Source organism: Anas platyrhynchos, chromosome 1 (genome assembly GCF_047663525.1).
Source record: "Anas platyrhynchos isolate ZD024472 breed Pekin duck chromosome 1, IASCAAS_PekinDuck_T2T, whole genome shotgun sequence".
Classification (NCBI taxonomy): domain Eukaryota; kingdom Metazoa; phylum Chordata; class Aves; order Anseriformes; family Anatidae; genus Anas; species Anas platyrhynchos.
Window position 1 is genome coordinate 148,378,177 of NC_092587.1, and position 21,846 is coordinate 148,400,022.

A 21,846-nucleotide genomic window follows, 5' to 3' on the forward strand; every position below is an offset into this window, starting at 1 on the left:
ATCACTTCATTTTTCAGTGACAGGGGAAAAAAAATGTGTGGGAGATTGAGAGAAGATGGAGAAAGAAGATAAGGTAGAAAAATAAGAGAAAACTAATAAATGTGTTCAACTAAATTAAAGGCCTTCTTCTTTCTCTTCTTTACTTCAAAATGTTGAACACATTTTCCCATGACATTTTTACTTTTTTTCCTCTTAATAATTCATGTTCCAAATCATGTTAAAATTATCTGCAAAGCATATTAAAAGCAAAGATACAACTTTTTTTTTTTTTTTTGAAACTCTATCCCCACCTTAAAATACACTTCAGAAGGATGAAAAAACTTTTGATGATTCACTATCAGGATCACTATTCATTACCTGAGACCCATCAAACGTTTAGCAAAATCCATTCAAACTTAGATCAGGTAGAAACAGGGAAGGAGCTTTGACAGTAGAAAAGACAGTGGAGTCAATGGAGAAGGTGAAGGTCAGTGGTCAGAGGAAAGGATAGGGATGTTAATATGAGAGCACAGTAAAGGACAGGATGAATGCTCTTGCTGTGTTAAGTCTGATAATTATGTAGTTAGTGGAAATGGGGAGTGGATATTTAACAATCAGCATTAACGAATGGATTTTGGAGGGTAGTCAAGAACGCAATTTAATTGGGAGGCACATGGGAGGAAGAGAAAAGACCTTAGAAGTTTTGAAGAAGATTTCCTTGAACTGATACTTCAGTTGATTTACATCCTAAGAGAGAACTATAGCATAATAATCCCAAATTCTGTGATTCTGTGAAATAAGCCTCTTCTCTAATAGTGCAGAATACAGTGACTAATGATATTACACAAACTTCTCCTTAAATGACTACTCCACAATATCTTTAATGCAGTTCATAATATAAGATTATCTATATTAAGCAATCATATCCCCAGTTCAGACGTGTGGTAAAATAAAGAAATATTGTTCCACTTGAAACCTTGGTAATTCAGAATTTATAAGGCAAATAAGCAATACAAGAGATTTTCTGCATCCTTCTTTTTGGTTCTTATTTTAACTGAAATAAAAAGTCAGTTATTAAATGGTCAATCAATTTTCTTCTCTTTTTAATCTCTGAATGGGTGTCATGACTAGATGTTTAATACAGGTTTAATTGAACGTGATACTGGATTCTTTCTATACTCAACACTTTATTTCTCTTCTAATGATATGCTTTTTCTCTTCTCATAACTGTTTCCATTTCCTCTTGATGTTATTCTCTCAAGCAAACTTTTACTATTTCAGTTCTCCCAGCTGTCCTTGCCTTTGTTCTCCTCCCCCTTGTATTGCTGTCCTGCTATATCTTATGACCTTATTACTGTGTAACTCTTAACCTTTTCTTTTGTAAACCATTTCCAGGAAGGACATGAAGGCACTGAGCTGACCAGTGATGAGTCCAGTCTTAACTCATTACTGACAGTTCAGTGCCTGAACTATAGGATCTTTATGGTAGAAGTGAAGAGCAGGCAAGTAGTGTAAACAAAACCTAGTGGTGACAGTCCAATAACTTGTAGAGAGCTGGCCAGTGGTTTACTGCAGGAATCACTATTACACTGAGTATCACTTAAGGTTTTAAATTATGATCTGGAAGGTGACATGCTTAATTCAGCTCACATATGTAACACACAGTCAGCTTGAGAACTATTAGACTAGAATGGTATTAAAAATAAATAAATAAATAAATAAATAAATAAATAAATAAATAAATAAAAGTAAGAAAAAAGTGACAGAAAACAGAAAAGGTAACAGGAAAATGAAGAGCCAATATTCTCTGTTTTGTCTCATCTGTCGCTTCTTCCTGGTTGTGTTGTTCTGAACAAGTTATTTCATTTTAACGGTCCAGTGTCCCTTCAATATTGTTATGATTCTGTCCCCATTTAGGAGCCACATTAATTAAATAAATATATTCTGTCATAGGGAGGGACAAAACAGGATCAACAAAATTAGGGTCTTTAGAAAGCCCACTCCATGCACTCCTCTCTAGCACACTAAAACAATAACTGCTTTGCAAAAGTTTTGACTGAATGCAAAAGTGCACAGATAAAAGATCAACCATAACTCTCCTCTACCTTGCAAAAGCAAATGAAAAGTTGCTTTGGTTTCTTTAGTATGCAAGGATACATATCTTCAGATATGCAGATAGCACCCTAAATCATAGACTTTTTCTAAAATTTTGGTATCTACAGTCAGTATTGAGCATCAAATATGTACCAAAAGGAAGTGGTAAGTAAACAGGCAAAATTTATATTTATTATATTATATTATATTATATTATATTATATTATATTATATTATATTATATTATATTATATCATATTACATTACATCACATCACATTACATTATATTATATTTATTATATTATGTAATATTTATATATTTAAATATATTTATTATTCATAATATATATTATACTGGAACTCAAAAATGATGTCACAGTTCATGCAGGCTTACCTGCAATCTAAAAAAGCTAGACTGACAAGTAATAAATATGGACCAACATCAACATGGATCCCAAGTTGGTGTTGGGTCCTGGAAAAGTTTTGCAGATGCTGCTGACACCCAAGTTTAGCAAGCACATAGGGTTGTTTCTTGGTTATGTTTCTACATCTTGCAATCACATTTTTGGATTTCAAGATGGGCATAACTGTTTGGCCAAGACTTTATTAGAGAGATGAAAAGTTTGCAAAACTTATAAAAAGTTCACAGTCTGAACAAATATCAGAAAAGAAGTCTAGGGAAAACAGCATCTCTTCAGTGAAAACCTATGAGAACAGTAATTTCAGCAATTTTGTGGGTAATGAAGCTCTTTCTTCCTGCGCTGTTGTCATGGTTGCATACTTACACACTCATTAGTTTGTCCTTTGCTAAAAATCACTGGTAAAAGACAGAAAACACTCATCCATCTCCAGAGGGCCTTCTGTCTTCCTCCCTCTTCCAGTAGAGGAAAACCGTAGGCTAACCTTGAAGTCACTGAAGTTTAAGAGGTAAAGAAATAAAAAATCATTAAGTATTTGTTTATTATGATATTACCCACTTTAATATTCTAGTGCTGTTCTATAACAAGTGAACAAATTTATCTCAGTAGCTGGCTCATTTAACTTAAGAAGGTTTAGAAAATCTTATTGATAATTACTACTCAGGCATCCTGCCATGTCCATCTGCAAAGGTAAAGACAGTAGGGTATCAGGGACCACATGAAAATATGCTATTTATTTGGTCTGTTCTTTAAGTATTTGTTGTTGTTGTCTGGGGGGGGGGGGGGGGGTTTGATTGGTTGGTTTTGGTTGGTAGTTTTTTTTAATGGCTACCCTTGGTTGTTTCAGAGAAACAAGAAGCTTGTCCTCTGAAAGCAGTTCAGTACTTCTCAGGCCACTGCTGCAGAGCATCTATAACATTCCCAAGCAGCACTCTGATAGTTACAAAGACTCTAATGCAAAAGGTCAAAATCCCGGCTATAATGAGAGGTGTTTTAAGTACCCAGGAAGGCAGACCTTGAGCAACATACAGATGAAGGCAGTTTGCACTGCGAAAAGAAGCCATAGAAAAAAAAAAAAGTAAAATAGAGGAAAAGAAGTGTTAAGTCTTTGAAGTTGAGTCACAACTCTGCTAACACCCTGATTTACACACACAACCTTTCTTTTTATTTCCCATGATAAACTACTGCATGACAGGTTCTGGTATCTAATGGCTGAGCAGGAGGAATTCTTGCGGCATTTTGTTTTTATGCTAGGTAAACCTCCCTTCTGATTCCTCTCTTCCAGCTTCCCTGATTTTTGAATCTGTATGCAAAGTCTATATGCAAACTATAGGCTAAATAAATCCAGTTGAAAAGATCTCTGCAGAGTGATATCATTCTGGGTATTACCTCTAGATTATGTTTTCTACTTTAAAGATTATAAGAATCATCTCTGTTCACCAGCATCATCATAAATTTCTCCACACTGCCAAAAATCAGGCAGCTAACAAGTGTCAATATGTAACCTGAAAAAAATATATACTGTAATTGAAAACTGAGACCTGAGGATGCACAGAACTATTGCATTATCTTACTGCTGTAATACTTACAAAGTATTTGATTTTACTAAGTCAGTTACTAGTGTTCACCATCTATACTGGATAAGTTCATTCACCTGGGAAGCATTGTATTATGAAAAAATGATGATGCAACTACAAACTTCTGAAGCCAGCAGTGCTTTTGAAGGCTCTGAGTGTTACTACGAAGGAAAATATAGCAATATCAAAAGTTAAAGTTCATTGAGGCAACAGTCATAACATTTCTGCTTTGCACGTGCAGTATCTGGATTGCTTACAAGATTATGGTTAGTCCAAGGCCAAGTCCAATCCAAGAATCATGTTAATAAAATCAGTATGTGTCATCTAAACCATCCCAGAAAGATTATGGAAGTGAACAAGAGCCATTATGGAAGAGGCAGAAGACAGTGGGCACCAAAATCCTAAAACCAACACATTTGCCAGGCAGTCAGGCAAGGATAGAAACCATACAACTTCACCACTCAGCTCAGTGTCTAATATTAGGCAGATAAAATTATCTTTCATTGAATAAAAATTTACAATGTTCTTGTCATTTTTGGCTTAAGAGCTAATGATTGCCAAGAGTTGAATATTAGAAGCAGTGAAACATCTAGTAGCACAAAACATGGTGCTTATGACAGAAAAAAAAAAAAAAAAAAAAGAAAAAAAAAGGAATAAAAGAAAGAGAAGATGGTGTGTGATACTTCACTTACATTTAAAACAACTTTTATCCAACTACCTGAATAAGTGAGATTCCAAAGGCAGTCTAGGAGAACGTGATTTTCTATCAATTTGACATCTATCCTTCTAAGAGTGGAAGAACAGTCCAAGAAAAAAAACAATGTTCAGTTACATATATATGTATATCTATAGAGATACATATAAGTGTGTATGTACATGAATATCAAAATATAAGCATACTTCAGCTAGTATCTCTACACTTATTACTATTCATATGAACTTGCACAACTAGTATAGATGGTGGAGATTTCAAACTCTTACTTAACCTGGAACAGAAATATGCCAATACTTAATTTTGCTTCTAAGTGTCTCCTCCAATGTCATGACACTTTTATGGGGGTGTCTGCACTTTTTGGTAGCACTTTCTGTATTCCACCATACAGACTTTCAGTGAAAATATTGTTACATGCATAGATAGCAGCAGCAGTCATAAGCAATCACTGAATACCAGAGACATTAGTAACTGCTATAGGTGCAGCTTGAAGATATACCTTTCCCTTCCCTGTGTCACTCACAGAGACACAGTGACTGTGAGGCAAACACTACACAGGGATGAGTTTCTGCACCAGATGATGCTGTGCTGTCTAATCCACCTCAGTCCAAGTGCCATCATTCCCTTTTTCATTGTTACTGGTAGATACAGCACACAAGAAGACAAAATAACTTGTTTCAGACACCTTTCCTTAACTGATTTCATAAATTGACTTAGATGATGATAGCTAAGTCCTATTTAAACTGGAAAAAAAAAAGAAGGAAAAAAAAGGAAAAAAAAAAAAAAAGGATTGAAGAATCAATCCTATTTCTAACTACCTCTTGCTAAACATATGGGAAAAGTTAATCCAGAATCATGCTAATGCACACTTTTGAGGGCAGAGGAGGATCATCACTGAAGGACATGGTTTCACTTTGGTCACAGAATGTCTGTATTATAACAGTGCAAATTTGGTGATAAAAAATGGTCTTAATGTTGCAATTTGGAATAGATGAATCAGCTGAATCATAGTAAGTCATTATGTATTCTTATCCTAAAAATCTGCTAAAAACAAGTTCACTTAATTATTTTCTCTGAACTTTAAAGTGCATTTGAACACATTCATTTATTTTTCCATGGGAGCCACAAAAATCTGTTTATATGGCTAAGTCCTTAATGTTTGTTTATATCAGGAAAGAATGCACAGCATTCAACATCCTACAAAAATGTATCTGTGCATGGTGTGAACAGTATCTTAAAATGCTGTACATCTACTTAAGCAGCACTGCCACCAATTCAGCTCTGTGCATGACTTGGAAAAGATTCACAACAAGAAGCATTTGCTAGCTGTTATCACAGATGACAAAAGTAGAAGAAAAGTTGCTTTTGTGGACATGGCACTGCTCTGGGGCATGAGATCTAGTCTGAGTACCTTGGATCAACCACAGAGCTTCCCACAGTTTCCATTTAACTTCATGCAAGATTCTTCACCTACCCTGTGATTCAGCTCCCCAGGCAAAAAATAAAGACATTTTCTTATCTCACTGGGATGCTGTAATGTGATGTGATGTGCTCACATGCTAGAGCAGACAGCTGCGGAAGTACTTAAACCAACAGTAAGACATACAACCCAAAAATTTAGCTCAAATTATCTGATACATTCTAAGGGCTCTTATCTTTAAAGGGAAGCCTTTCCATAAGCAAAGCAAATGATCTAGTCTCAGGCTAACTAGGCTAAGTGGGAACTTTCTTCTTTCCTTTGAACAGGTTTCAAAGTAAAACAAGATAAGCAGATGCTACTTAGAGGACCTCTCTGCACAGAGAGCTGGGATGTGACAAGAAGCGCGAAGTATATCTAATTTCAGGAGCAAAAGCTTTGGTTTAGAAGGGTGAGATGAAGTGTTTACACCCACAATAGATAAAAGAAAGAAATTCCCCAGTCCCCAGGGGTTGTGCCAGTGGGAATTCTTTTCCCTTTGTTTTAAGTGTATACAGATGCCAATCAATGGAATATATAGCCTGCAGGAATTTATTGAAGGATTTCAATAAGTGACTAAAATACACACCTTTGCTTTCTCCTCAGACATGAATCCATTCATATGTAAGTCATGGATATTGTTAAACAAATTAATTTCATTGAAAAATATTTTATTAGTTAAAAAATATACTGTTAAAATATACTAAAATATAAGTAAACTAAAAATATAATATAATATGTAGCTAGTATGTTTTCACAAGGGTTGTTTTGGCTTAAAAAAAAAAAATATTATCCTAGTTTAGATTCCTGACTTCTTTTTTTTTTTAATAAGAGTATCAAAGTATGAAAATACATTTCCACAAGAAGTATTTTTAAAGTCAGAATTTCTATCATGTTTTGAAATATGAATTATGTTTTCTTCAATGATAGTCTCATCCCCTTCTCCAATAAGTGATGCATGGCTTAGCAGTTGTATATGTACACTTGCTTTAGAGACAGACAAAAAGAACTCTCCATAAATTTACCAAGTTTTTCTATTTTAAACTGCAAGCCAAGAACTTCAAACCAATTATTCTTTCCCAAAGAAACATCTTCCTGTACTGTGGACTGAGTCTTTATGATTTGTTCTAGGTATCTGATACCTGATATGCAAGCAGTTTCCCATCCCACCTAATATTACATACATTGTCTTTTCTACTATCACACAGAGTCATTGTGTGTGTGCTCCAAGTCCTGTCTCAGGCAGTTAATCATTTTTGTACCAAAGCTCTCTGAAGCTTACAGCACCTGCCAGTAGTCCTCTCTCTGTAAAAACAAACTGATAGCCATCACTGTTCTTCAGCACATGCTGAAGAAACACAGTTAGAGCTTAACAGGCCAGTCATGTTTGTCTGTTATTGCACAGGTTCGTGACCCATCAATACCAATTTTGAATTGGCCTCATTGCCTGGCATTTTTACTGTTCAGCAGGTAACAATAGACTGCCATGTCATCTTACAGCTGCTTGGCCACTTGGGTGGATTTGAAGCACATCCTTTGAGACCACAGATCTGTTGTCCCAGAAAAACAGCATGAAGCAGGTTACTTGATGCAGATGTGATATAAACTGGGAAGTAAGTTCAGCAAAAGATGATACAGTCTGGGTTACAGTGGGAGGTGCTGCTTTTTGCTTTTCCTCTTTATCTTTGCCTATAGTTGTAAAAAATAATGGTACAGCTGTATAATAGAACATAATGACAAGAAAAGCAACCTAATTTATGGAATTTAAGTACCTAATTCTGAAATACTAAAATGGGAGGTTCAGTCTAGACTGGAGCAAAATTTTGCCCAGAATTTATGAGGATCTGTAAGTTGTGATGCCTCCTGCATTCAGTTCCCAGTGATGAACATAACATTCAGTTCTTGGTTGGTACAACAAGAAGAGAGCTAAACAAGTAACAGTCTGGTCTGACAGATCTCAGTGAAGATAACTGAGCAACTGACTTAGCTCTTGTCATTTAAGAGCACTGTTACACACTGAAGAACAAATTCAAAGGAAGAGTATGCTATCTCTTCCCCCGCCTTTCACTAAACACTCTCAGATGTGCATATATCAGTAAGGAGGAAAGGGAAAGGGAGGGAGGAGACTATTTATCACATGTGTAAACCTCCTAATTTAATCTCCTAGTATAATTATATGTATGCCACGCAGAAAAATCAGGAAAAGGTTTCTTCCACCCTTTCTTCTTTCATGTTGCCTGGTTATCCTAAAAATAGTCTCTGTTAAAAGAAATAGATTTTCAGATAGATCTCTAAATGCATAGACATTTAGTTCAAAATATTTAAGTTTAGAGTTCATTATAGAATTTTATCTCACCTATCTAATGGTTTTAAAGCTCTGGGGGAAAGTTGTCATCTGCTATTAAAATCCATTACTCTAATTTAAATTTAAGATTCCTGTAAATGAATTCTATGTACTCTTTCAAGACATTTCCTCTGTCATTGTGAAGGCCCTGGGATATGTGAGCTCAACTAGCTCGGCTTTAGTTTAGACAAGTCTACTGCAAAACTTCCTGTAAAAGTGGCAGCTGATAGTGATAGGGCTGACATCAAGGACAAAACTGGCATTGCCTAAACTGAATTAGTCTAATGAAACATGATGTAACAATCACAAGAATTTTTTTTCCAAGGCTGACAAAGTAGGGCCTTGAGCTCCTCCACCTTCACTCACCCTTAATTGAGTGTGAGTAATGAATATACATGTTAAACAGCTCCATTCTTCTTTCCTAGTTTTGCATTTGGGCACTGCTGAGCTCTTCTTGGCCTTTGTTGCCATTGTTTCCAAGCAGGGTGCAGGACATACACTGAAGGATTGCTACCCAGATGTTTCCAGCCACCCACAGAAAGTAGTCAATGGGCTATAAATTTGTGACGGGAAAGGAAGATTTGCAAAAGAATTAGAGGCAACTACAGGGAGAATCTTGAATAAAAGGAGCTCTGCTGGTGGTATGGTACCAGTGGATGGACAGGCTGAGGGTTTTCCTATGGCAATCTGTTCCTTGCGAGCCATGAATTTTAATTAGCTATGCACAGAATGATCACTTTGCTTGTTTGAACTTCTCATTTTATTGGCATACAGCCATGTAGTTAAAGAAAGGTCATAATTATCAAAATACCATAAACTGCCTACACACAACTATTGAAAAAAAAAAGGAAGTGACCAGTTTACATTTGTGGGGATTTTTTTTTTAATCTTGTGCAATCACATTAGTTTTTGTTTTTATTTTTGTTTTTTGTTTTCTTTTTCTTTAAATTCTGTGTGGTATTAAATTTAATTAGTAATTACCTTTCTCTCTGTACTAAGATAGCATAAACTGCATTTTTTACATTTGTTTTAAGTTTAAATTACAAAGAAAAATACAATTCTAATCATAGACATCTTAGAATAGTAATATTAACATCCTGACTCTAACACTTTTCTTCATGCTTGGTAATAACCTTTCCCCTACTAAAATTTAATTGTAGGCTCTCAAATAAAAAATAATAAAATAAAATAAAATAAAATAAAATAAAATAAAATAAAATAAAATAAAATAAAATAAAATAAAATAAAATAAAATAAAATAAAATAAAATAAATAAAACTTTTGTTATGTCATAGAACACCCAGGGTTAGACTGAAGGTTAGACCGTACACACATATTTGGAAACCAACACACCTTGCACCAACAGGACTCATCTGCCTCTCCACAGGATCATGTTACACATGCTCACTAATTATCCATTGATTTCCTATCACCTCTGCAGGTCAGCAACAGTAGGACAGGAGAACATCGCTGGTGCCACTTCATCGTTGGTAAGGGCGAGGTGTGTTGTTGAGGTTATAGTCAAAGTAGGAACAGCCAAGTCAGATTAGGATCTTCATTACATTTTCCTTTGGGAATTTATTAGATAAGAACAGAGGCTCTCTGGATTTCATTCTGCAGGGAGGGTGCATCACTTTTCTGCATGTCATATTGCAAGAAATTTTTGCAAAGGAATTTACCAACAGGATTATCTTGCTATAGCTTTCATGCAGGAGTTGGCCCTTAGGTTTTAACTTCTAATTCAAGAATCTTAAAAATTATCTGAAAACAATCTAGGAAAATCAGCCTGAGGTTAAATCTTAAGAAAGTTCTAATATATGCACTAAAATTTAAAATATAATACAATGCATAATACAAGAAATTACCCTGAGAGATAAAACCCTATTGGTATAATGTTATCCATATGATCAATGAAATGAGGGTATGGTGTCATATAATTTTTACCTGTGAAGTTACAGAGGAAACCTGCACAATTCATAACAAAAGCCCTTTGGGGACAGATGTCCCTGTTTCTAAACAGGGTGTTGTTTATCATCAAAGAGGCAAAGACATATTATGAAACACAGTATCTGCCATTAGGGTATGCATATGCATAGGACTGAAATACCTTAAAATGCCTGATTTAAACTATGAAAATGCACATTAGAGGTATTTACTTAACCAGAGAACACAGATTGTCTACTTCATATGAGGTCTCACCCTGAAGCCGCCATACAAGATGACATGATTGCATGACAGAGCACCAAAGTGCCATTCCAAGAACCAGTGCCCTTTGGCCATAATACTTATAATATGATCAGAAGGTTCATGGTCAAGATGTACATAAGCAAAGATCCCAGTTATATCAGTTAAACATAAGCTCTGTGAATTTTACTGAGCATCATATTAGCTGATACTTCAATTGTAAAAGCACAGTCAGCACTGGCAATGGAAGGTTTGCTTTCCTTCTTCAGGGCTAAAAATCCTTTTGGATGTCACTGAATACAAATAAACATACAAACAAAGAAGCCATTAGACTGGATCTTGAGGACAAGCAGTTTACAGTGTTTGTAGTCTTCAAACCCAGGATGCTGTGATTGTGCATGATGTTCCCTATCCCATGATGTGCCTTCCATAAGCAAACTCACTGGCTAAATTTGAATTTTCAGGTTATACTTTAAAACTGCATTATGCATTTAGGGTAACGTCTAAAGATGAGACATTTTGAAGTATATTACATCTGACTCAAGCTAACAAAGAATTTCTCTTGGTCTTACTGGATAAAAAGGAAACCTCGGGTAAACCTGTTCTCTTTAATCACAGTGAAATAACACTCTTTGATTTTCAGTGCATATCATTCACAGTTATTGATAGGACAATGCTGGAAGTCAAAACAGTCATCAAGGGTTAGCAGATATTAGGCTTAACATCATATGTTTTCATTAATGGGCTTAAATGAACAAGTAAAGAAATACTCCAGTGATTAAGGCTATTAGAAAACTAGTCACTCATATCAGCCACCAAACATGAGTCTCAAATTTCCATTAAAAAAAAGTATTTTCTGTCTTAATGAATGATTATTTGGTCACAATATGATTTTCTGAAAACAGCTAAATTATGATGCATCACTAAGTACTGATGGCTCAAAAATTTAATTGCCTGTGTCAGAGCCTTTTCCTAAAAATCAGACACTAGAATCCAAGCAGCTAAAACTATTATATCTTACAAATATAGCTGGTTTTAAGCAACATTACAGTCTTTTAAAAGCCCATTGCCATCTGCTCTGTCAAAGTAATAAATGAAGAAGTTGGATTTACATGTGGCACTCTGTTAAATGAGGTAAAGTTCAGGACAGAGTTCCACTTCCCAGCAGATGGGGATCTCCCAGCAGGGATGGAAGTCAACAAAGAGGGTAGCAGGGGGTTTCCATAAATTCATGTGATCCCTGGGCAGAACTAAATGGATTAAATAGCAAGGACTCTAGGAGTTAAGCTGTGTCTTGTTATACTAGGATGTCTGCATATTAGGTACACAACAGTTATTCATCCTTTCTTGATACAGTAAAGAAAACATGCTTTCTCTTTTTTTTTTTTTTTTTTTTTTTGAGTTTATTTTGCCTTGTGTTTCTTTTGGAACTGCAAAGTACAGGACAAATTATAAATCTCATCTATGCAGTAAGAAAGTATTGAAGAGTTGATATTATTGTAGAAAAATTCAAAAATATCTATAAGTGTTCTTCAATAATTTCACTCATTATAAAAATTATATCGTTCATTGTTCATTAATATTTGTGTCACTGAGACTTCATTATTAGAGGTTACTAAAAATCTTTTTTTTTTTTAACTTTTTAACGGAAAAGTGGATCATTTTGTCATAGAGTCTTTTTTCTCTTTTTTTTTTTTAAATTGTCACAGAGACTCATAGCAGTTAAGTTTTCTAGAAAGCAAATGGTACTGTTTAAAAGTGCAAATATACAGGCAAAATGCTTAGAAGAATGCAGTATAATTTTTAAAGCTATTTGTATTGTGTTTGGGGGAGTTGTTGTAGGAGCATCAAAATTGAACAAACAAAAAAAAATGAATAGATGGTATTATAATTCATTAAAGTTAACAGACATATCTGCTTATGAAAGCATTAAAAAAAAATCCCTTGTTTTTCTATGCTTTATCTGACATGTTTCTGACATTCCTTGTAATAAATACCTGTTCTGGAGTGAGAGTTTTGATCTTGGGTTGTTTGTTTAAATTATTTTGGCTGAAATCATTCAGTTATTTGTATGGTGGGACTGTAACAGCAAGCTCACTGTTTTCTTTGTCCCATCACAGCAAGGCTGATCTTTTTTACTGTTTTGTGGCATTGGATTTTCACCAGATGAAACCAAAGTTTGCATGGTTTTGGCCTCTACATGTCATACAAACTGGGCATTTGCAGTGCAGCTGATTTGGCATAAGACATCACTATAGCACCCATCTCTTTCTGTAACCTGATAGCTTGTCTGTTGAAAATTATTTTCTTTACTTCAGAATGATGATTTAACAATATTGTATAATTAATATCTATATTACATATCTTAAAATATTATTGTTTATATACTGCTCTGTTATAACCGACTTTTGTACATTTTCTGAGACAAAATCTCATGCGAGAGAATCCCTTTCCTGCAGACAAGCACACATTTTCAAAAGTCCGTAGTTAAGATGATAGACTAATAATTCTACCCCCATCAGCTGTGTTTTTCCCATATTACCAAGTCTGAGCATGTAAAAGAAGTTTAGGGGGAGGATCTCTTTGTCAAAATGAGTTAAACTCATCAACCAAAATTCTGGCACACATTCATTTTCATGTCTCCTCTAAAAGTGTATGACAATTTCAACAGCTCTTAGCTTGAACTGACTGGTTTGGGGTCACACAAAAAAAAAAAAAAAAAAAATGGTAAACTGACAGAAATAGTTTGCCCAGTCTCTGTAGCATGAGGACCAATTTCCTACTTCAGAAAACCTGTGAGCCATTCAGTGCCCAAACACACAGCGGGATAGTGCCAGCTGATTTGCCAAGGAGCATCTACAGACAAGATAATGGTGAGGTGGGGGTAGGGTCAGGTTGCAAGCTTTGAATCTCTCACATCTTTCTGTTTCCACACTCAGATGGGTTTTCTTTTATATCTGCTTCCCTGCTTCCTGACTGCACCGACTATGAGTGTATGGAATAGCAGCTACAGTTTGGGCATTGAAGTTCTGCTCCTTTTCTTTTTTTTTAACATGCATATTTATTTCAAATAATGTTTTTGAATGCTCTAACTTTTGTTTGTTTGTTCTTTTTATTTTGTTCTTTATATTTTGTTTGAAGAAAACTGCAACAATAGAGAGATGGGTCTTTCATTTGCTTCCACTGAAGTCAGCATTCAGCTCCTATTGTTTTCAGAAATGAAGGATCATGATCATAACATGTTTACAAGACAAAACAAAAGGAAGGGAAAAACATAACAAAGGTATAAATATCTCTATATGCCTATCTATATATAAAAGTGAAGACTTTTCAAGCTGTCAGTTTGTTCCTATTTTAAGAAATACACAGACAGTCCTATTAACATCTGAATACACTGTATTGCATTGTTTGTCTGAAAGAGGAGGAGAAGAAAAGCAACAAAAAGTTTGACAGCACTTGAAATGTGTAATACAGGATTTACAGGATGGTGTGGATCTGGAGAAGGGAATACTGAAGACAGGCTTGGATCCTGAAGTCATCTTGTGAAAGGCTCTTTGTGTGGATATCTTCTGAGTGTGTGGGGATGCCTTAAAGCATCTCCCTAACTTCAGAGCATGTATGAGCTCTGGGTCTTCACAGGAACCACAGTATGCAAACTCACATAGTATCTTAATCCCTGCATGCACTTAAGGGAACATCTGTCCTGAGGTCTCTCCAGTTACTTTTTGGAATGTGTTCCCAGTCTGTATTTTTAGCAGTGCTCAGCTTTTATTAGTCTCAAAAGCCCATGCTCTATGATCATATGGTATTATTCATTAACAAGGACTATTTTAAAGTGACTACCTATTTGTCAAATCCCTTGAGTGCCTGTGGCTGTCATAGGTGCCAGGATGTTTAGTTCATGTCTGAGAGTCACAGCATTTACCTCTTCAGTCACTCTTCTGTCTTTTGTAGTGTCTTAGCCCTCACCATATATCTTACAAATGTATGTTACAGCTGGAAAAAAAGGGCAGCCATAAATTACAACTAATACTCTTGGTATTTTATGCTGTGGTGTCAAAAAGTTTGTCATTTTCCCCTGTCATTTTCCCCTCAGAATAGTCATTGATATTATAAATTAGGATATTTGGAAAACTTCTGGAATTTTTGACATTTGCTTATTGTTTGTCATAACAAAACCTGATGGTTTTGTGTGTGTGGTAATATGATGCTTTTTGCCTTAAAATTTTTGAATATTAATAGTGCAATTTAAATAATTTTGTTCAGAAAATAATGCATTTACTCTCCTGGAGTAAGAAAAAAAAAAAAAAAAAAGGAGGGTTTTATCTCCATGAAAAGATTCATCTAGCCTTCAGCTAGACTCTCACAAGGCAACGTGGAGAAATGCAGGTCATATCTTCCAGACACCTCACCTCTTATTAAGACCCACCACCCTGAGTCAACTGAAAGTAGAATTAGCAGTACATGAACAACACATCATTTCAAAGGAGCCTTCAGCTTTAGTCATGAGGCCACAAGTTACTCTGAGGTGACAAGAGTTTAGGCATTAAACCAGTCATTTAGATGTTAGGTGTCATCAAGACTTAGGTAAATACATGCACAGACAGGGGCAGGGCTTTAAGAAATATCTCAGATAGATGCCTACCCATTTTGGTCCCTGAAACACTGAGAAACAGAAAATGTATTCTTAAGGTTCTTAAACGCTTGTGTTAGACCTCCAAATTAGTTGGCAAGGTCTAAACTCTGTCCTAGTCTTGTAAAAGAATTAAGTCACTTCAAATGTCAGAGTGGTGAGCTGTGCAAAACTCCCAATATCACTGTTTTAAGGTGGAAGTGTGCTGTTTCAATATTATTTCCAACAGAAAAATTTAGACCAAAAAAACTTTTTTTAAAGACAACAGGTATCCAAACATTGCTTTAGTATTTTAATTATTCCTTATGATTCTCCCTAAGATCAAATTTCCTCTTACACAGTAGGAATTCACTGACAAAAATGAATTTGCTGACAAATGCTACACGTAAGGTGACATAGCTGCAAAATAAAGGAGTTAATGTGATCTTAAAGTAGATATCCATGGAAGCTTTTTTGTTTTGTTTTGTTTTGTTTTGTGGGTTTTTTTGGTCAACAGATTCCATTGCTTTGACTCAGTGCAATTTTGTAAAACAAGTTTCAGATGTAACCTACATCATGGTGTCAGGTTAGAAGAAAAATATCTTATCCAAAAGTGTGCAAAGAATTAAAATATTTTCTCTCAACTGGCTCCTTATGAGCAAGATGCTGAAAAGTAGAATTATCACTTGGAAGTTATTTTTAAGTTATTTTCTAATTCTATGGTGAAAAAAAAAAAAAATCTTTGCCATTCTAAATATATATACATATTGAAAAAGTAACAATCAGAAAATAATAATTGTGAAGTGTTATTAAGCTCATTTTCTGAAAACTTGAAGTATATATTTTAAACCAACTTTGTACGCACAAATTGTCAGTAAAATTAATTCCACCTCACACAGTGCAGATCAAGGACAGAATCAATTTAACTCATTTCATAAAATGTTCAGGATTTTTCACCCAAAGATGATCATTTATAGTTAATGTGATTAAAATGGAAGAAAAACATATTGACACCTTTTGTAATTGAGGCATGCCTTTCATCTTGAACTTTCCACTTGGAATGGATGACCCAGGAAATGTGATTGTTTTAATCAACATTGACCATAAATATCCACTTACACAGATAAAAATTCAGAATTAATCTGTTAAAGTCCATGAACATATTCTGGATTTTCACCAGCCTGAATGACAGCAGAAGTGTATCCCTGGCTGCCCCCAACAGTGTTTCACTTAAGTGTTATTTAAAACAAATTTCCAGTGCTATAAAGCCTCTCCCCTCTGCAAACGTAAATTATATTTAATATGCCTGGGAACAAGCAAGGCTGCCAAAGTCTGAGGCAAGCCAGCTTTTATGACTTCAGTCCGTTCTCAGCCCTTGATTACAATTTGATTTCCTTTGGCATCAAAAGACAAACTATTTTAGTGAACAATGTTCTTCCTTTACCAAGAGTGAGCTCTAGTTACTTGGCAGAGGGCCTATTTATTTGCAGACAACATGTCCAACCTCCCAGCAATAGCAGACCCATGGACTTTGATTTAAAGCAGCACAAAGTAAGAAAAACAGACCAGAATGTATATTGCTCACTTGAGAGGCTTACTGTTTAAAAGGCCTACTTATCATCAGACTGTGCTTCAATCCTCAACACTTTCTTTTGTGTACTTTATGTCAGACATATGGCCACGTTGGGATGCTGACAGCAGCTTTAACACTACTGCACTACACATAGTACTTGTAATTTGTTCTTTCTTATAGCCAGGCCTTCCTTCAAAGAAGAAAGTGAATTTTAAATGCTGCTGTTAATAACTGTAACCATCCAGCAAGAAGATATAAAAATGATGTGTTTGGTATAACAGCGGAGTTCATTCATCTACGCTGGGAGGCTCATAGATGTTGAAGCATTCAAAATGAAGCATCTATCACACTAAGAAATGAAACCCACAAAGGCTCCTGAATGCAGTAGCACAAAACAAAATGTTCCTGCTCTCTGAACTCCCACCCTCACCTCCCACCCTATTATGTTGCATGAAAAAAAAAAAGGTGCATTTCAAACACAACCTGTAAGTGACACAAATTTCACTCACCCTTTTTTTTTTACCTCCACCTTTGAGTAGTTATATGTATCCCTCAGGCTTGCAATAGCATGTTTTGCCCCTTTTCATCACCATTTGAGCACCAAGAATGCCATTTTACCTCTATTCCTGTGTGTTTGGTTTACTTAAGAACCTTAAACCTGATACTGTGACCAGGAAAGAAGGGCAGGCAAGACTGCACTCTGGTCTCAGGAAGAGTTGTCCTTGGGCAGGAGCCTTCTTGCAGCACAAAAGGAAGGTTTCCTTCCTCTTTCCCCCAGATCTTCCCTGGGACCAAGGTGCAACCAGAAGGGATTAGGCTCCTTTTTAATTCCAGCAGAATTCTACACCTTAAAATGTTGTCAGTTTTGCTGTAGAGAGAGGTTTCCAACAATAATGTCCTTATGTTGAAAACCATTTCTTTGCTTACAGGAAGAACGCAAGAGGAAATATCCTGACTCAGGGACTGTTTTGTTTGAAACATTTTGATAGCAAATGTTGACAGTGTCAAAGCTGTATTTCATTTTTAGTCATTTTTAAATCAAAAGTGGAAAAAAAAAATCAGGTCAGAATCAAAGTACAAAGTTTCAGTGTTCTGTAAACAGAACATATCCATCAATATGCCATTATTTGGTCACATTTTCAGTCAGTTTTAGAATTAAATATAAGATATTTAATCTCAGAATTTCCAAAATAATATACATTCCAAAGGCTAGCCAACTTTGCTTAAGAACAAAATGCAGCTGAACATAAGAATAAAGTTTTAAAACTTCACTACCTTCACTACCATAGCAAAGAGGCAGCAGGCTGAAAACAGGAATGAATATCACATAATAATAACACTGGGTAAAATATGCAAAATTATTAGAAAAATGACATGTTTACACATCTTGTTTAAAAATTTAAAAACACATTAGTGATGGAAGCAAGGAGAGAGGGGATTGTGTATGTGTCTGAACTATTATTGAGAGCAAAAATAAAATTGTATAAGATCATTAAGATCTTAAGCATTGTGTCACTGTCATGACAGAAAAAGGATAAGGTCTGAGAAAAAAAAATGTCTCCTGTGCACTCTGAATTTTGTCATAAGTAATAAAAGGAAAGTGCAGCTGGGTGTGCATTCTGGGAACATGTTCATTGTGAGCCTGCTGGACTAGAACAAGAAGGTAGGCTGGAAGGAAATAATGCTATTATATCTCAGCTGGAAAATTCCTGTAATATTTAAGGGAAAATATCAGAAAAAAAAAAAATAAAAATAACAGGGATTTTTTAACTATTCTCAGATTTATTAAGAAATTAGAGCAATATAGGGCAATTCTAAAATGCTGAAGCATTATTGCTGCATAGGTTTTAGGATAACTTTCATAGAAGCGTAATGTATTTTATATGGAACCTTACTGAGCTAACACCAATGAAATATGGCAGATTTGATTTGCTGGCATAACTCAAAGCTTCTGGATTGCTTGTTGGTTCTGGCAAACAGGAATAATTGGAGAATTGCTACACTGCAGCCATGTGTTGTGTTTCTTTTTTTATCTGTTGCTTTAAGTCTTAATGATGGGGATAGTCAAATATCTCAAAAACTAGCTAAACAGGATTGTGCACAATTTAACAAAGAATAATATTCAGTCAGTGCTTACACCCCTGTCACACTGTCATGAACCATGTGAAGCACCAGGCCTATATTTGCTATGAGACAGATTGTCAGGTATAAATTTACTCTGAGGACATTTACATCTAGTTCTCCCAATGTCCAATAAAATAACATAAAAAATCAAAGAAAGCACGAAGTAGATGTTTTCTTGAGTCATTCACCTGTTCTGTAAGGGACTAGATTCTAAATGATTTTTCTTTCAGCTTCATGGAAGCAGCAACCTGAACTCACTTTACAAGAAATTATCCTTAGCAATTAGTTACTGAATAATATGTTACTGGTTTGTATCATTCTCACAGTTAGAAAAACTCTGTTTTGCTCACCATGCCACAGAAGGAAACAGTTGCTGAAGACACACACACTTGCTGGTGCAAGTTCCAAGCCAATGACTATCTCATCATTTACATGAATTAAAACTCCAGGTAACCCAACAGTTTGACAGCTGGAGTTCTCACAAAGTTGAAGTCCTGTCATCAAAAGAAAGGACATGGATGAAGCTTCACACAGTCAACTTGGGCATGCTATTTTCAAGTTCATAAAGCAAAAAAGAATAGAAGACTATGTTTTGTATGTTTTATGTACGGTCTGAACACACCTAAAAGACCAAGATCACAGGGGACAGAAACAGAAAAATGTTTTGTTTGAGAAACTGTGTTTTGGAAGCTAGGGATTTTTTGCTTCAGTTAGGAAACCTACTGTCAGATGCTCAGTGGCTTTCTAAGACACCATCAAAGCTGTACACACTTAAACACTTAAGCATTGACTATGTATTCAGGCTGGTCAATGCAGATGAGTATGACTTGGAGGGTATCTGTCATGCCTAAAGGTGAAGCTGGGTGCTTTTTATGGAGAGGTAGGTGCCTTACATCTTCAAGACTCTGGATTTCAGGTGACGGTAGTTTTTCCACATACAGAAGTGCAAATATACAGACTCCAAATAATTGTCTGGACAAGGACAAAGAGAATTAAAAAGGAACTAGCTCAGTATTCTACTCTGCATCCTCCCTATTGCACTGGTCTCTGTCATCCTTAAAAATACTCTTTTCTCAGGCTTCCAAAGCTCATTCACATTCTAAGCAACGAATAAAATTACGATAACATCACCATTTTAAAACTTCAAATACAAGAGCCAAATTCATCCCTGATGTGATCTCATTAGCTTAATGAGATTACACCGGGGACGTAATTGTCCCAAGGACTAATTTAAATGAACAGTAATATATGTTTTTTGTAAAATCCTGTAATATGCTTTCATTAACTTTGTTCCCCTAACCACATATTTAACCTCTCTTTCTCTCTCTGCACTCATTGTCAGTGTAAATGCAGCTCATCACCTAGGTAAGATTAAACACATTAACTACATGAAGGAGTCAGCACACTGAATTTACCTATTAATCTTTTCTCCCACCCTCTTAATGGACTGATTTCAACTCCATGAAGCAAAAAGCAAATATTGCTTCTCTCCATAATGAAAAGTTTGAAAAAAAATGTACCAGGTGCATTTTTAATTATATTTTTGTTCATTCTCTCTCCCTCTCTATCTCCTTCAAACTGGTAAAAATACAGTGACTGTTTTGCTGCACCATGTATTAAACGTTTTGCTTCATTGTAATACTGAAGCTTCAATCCTTCTTTCAAACTGTGACTATTAATATTTATTTCACCCTCTAGCTCTCCTCAGCCAAAGCAAATGAACTGTGGCCTCATTGAAAATGATATGGTCTCTTGACCCTTTGTGCAGTTTAAAATGATGTAACCTGAACCATTTTAATCTGAAGGCTGGAACAAGTCAAAAGCTGTAATGAGTTCAGCACACTTCAAGACATCAGAAAAGGTATCTTGCTATAGAAGATGCATCATTTGCATATAGAAGCTGTAACATCACATACCTCATGAGGGACACAAACATAAAAATCTGTCTAGTAGTAGATTCTTCCACCTATTCCCACTAATGACTTCAGAGACCAAATCTTGCACAAGGTACGAAACACTTGATAGTAAAAGTGACACCAGAGTTAAATACCTGTGTTGACTTTTCCAACAGAATAAACTTTACCATGAGTTTCAAACTTATATGATTTCTAAACCAGCAGACAATCAATAACTTAAGGAAAATGCTTTCTTTCGATGATCTGGATTTGTTACCACTTTTAAGAGTAACTCCAGCCCCACTCTGAGATGTTACTTCAGAAACCTTTTAAAATTTTTGCAGTATTTTCTCACTTGTACTGTAGTTACATCCAGAGAACTCATGGGCTGTGTAGAACTGAGAGGTAAACTCTGACTCTACTGAAATCAGTGACAAATTCATATAACAGTTCCTTACATTTATTTTTTTGTGTGTGGGTTGTTTTTTTTTTTTTACTTATTTTTTTACTTATTTTTCATTTTGGTTTGGTTTGGTTTGGTTTATTTGTTTGTTTGGGGGGAGGAGCATGAAAGACTTCTAAACACTACAAAATGGGATCGGTCCAGTCTTCCAGAAGTAGGAAAATTTAGGCATAATGATACAAGCCAGGAAAGCAATTAAAGTAGAGGAAAAAACTCTGTCCCAAATGTCAAAGGATCATCCTATCTTTTTTAGCAATTTAAGAAAGGGCCTCTGCTCATACTATGTAGTGGTGAGTTAGTGCTCTGTGCTCATCTTGAGAGCTAACAATCTAATGGCAGAAGAAAAAGGCAAATTAAACAAGGCAGAATGAATTCAGTCTGCAGAGCATCCAGCAGAGCTGATGTAACAAACT